Below are 965 nucleotides of genomic sequence, written 5' to 3'. Positions count from 1 at the left end.
GGTCCCATTTGTTTATTTTTGTTTTTATTTCCATTTCTCTTGGAGGTGGGTCAAAAAGGATCTTGCTGTGATTTATGTCATAGAGTGTTCTGCCTATGTTTTCCTCTAAGAGTTTGATATTGTCTGGCCTTACATTTAGGTCTTTAACCCATTTTGAGTTTATTTTTGTGTACGGTGTTAGGGAGTCTTCTAATTTCGTACTTTTACATGTACCTGTCCAGTTTTCCCAGCACCACTTATTGAAGAGGCTGTCTTTTCTCCACTGTATATTCTTGCCTCCTTTATCAAAGATAAGTTGACCTTATGTGTGTGGGTTTATCTCTGGGCTTTCTATCCTGTTCCATTGATCTATATTTCTGTTTTTGTGCAAGTACCATACTGTCTTGATTACTGTAGCTTTGTAGTATAGTCTGAACTCAGGGAGCCTGATTCCTCCAGCTCCATTTTTCGTTCTCAAGATTGCTTTTGCTATTAGGGGTCTTTTGTGCTTCCTTACAAATTGTGAAAATTTTTGTTCTAGTTCTGTGAAAAGTACCAGTGGTAGTTTCATAGGTATTGCATTAAATCTGTAGATAGCTTTGGGTAGTAGAGTCATTTTCACAATGCTGATTCTTCCAATCCAAGAACATGGTATATCTCTCCATCTATTTGTATCATCTTTAATTACTTTCATCATTGTCATAATTTTCTGCATACAGGTCTTTTGTCTCCTTAGGTAGGTTTATTCTTAGGTATTTTATTCTTTTTGTGCAATGGTAAATGGGAGTATTTTCTTAATTTCACTTTCAGATTTTTCATCATTAGGGTATAGGAATGCCAGAGATTTCTGTGCATTAATTTTGTGTCCTGCTACTTTACCAAATTCATTGATTAGCTCTAGTAGTTTTCTGGTAGCATGTTTAGGATTCTCTATGTATATAGTATCATGTCATCTGCAAAGAGTGACAGCTTTACTTCTTCTTTTC

The sequence above is a fragment of the Physeter macrocephalus genome, chromosome 9 (assembly GCF_002837175.3).
Source record: "Physeter macrocephalus isolate SW-GA chromosome 9, ASM283717v5, whole genome shotgun sequence".
Lineage (NCBI taxonomy): Eukaryota > Metazoa > Chordata > Mammalia > Artiodactyla > Physeteridae > Physeter > Physeter macrocephalus.
This window is presented reverse-complemented; position numbering follows the sequence as displayed.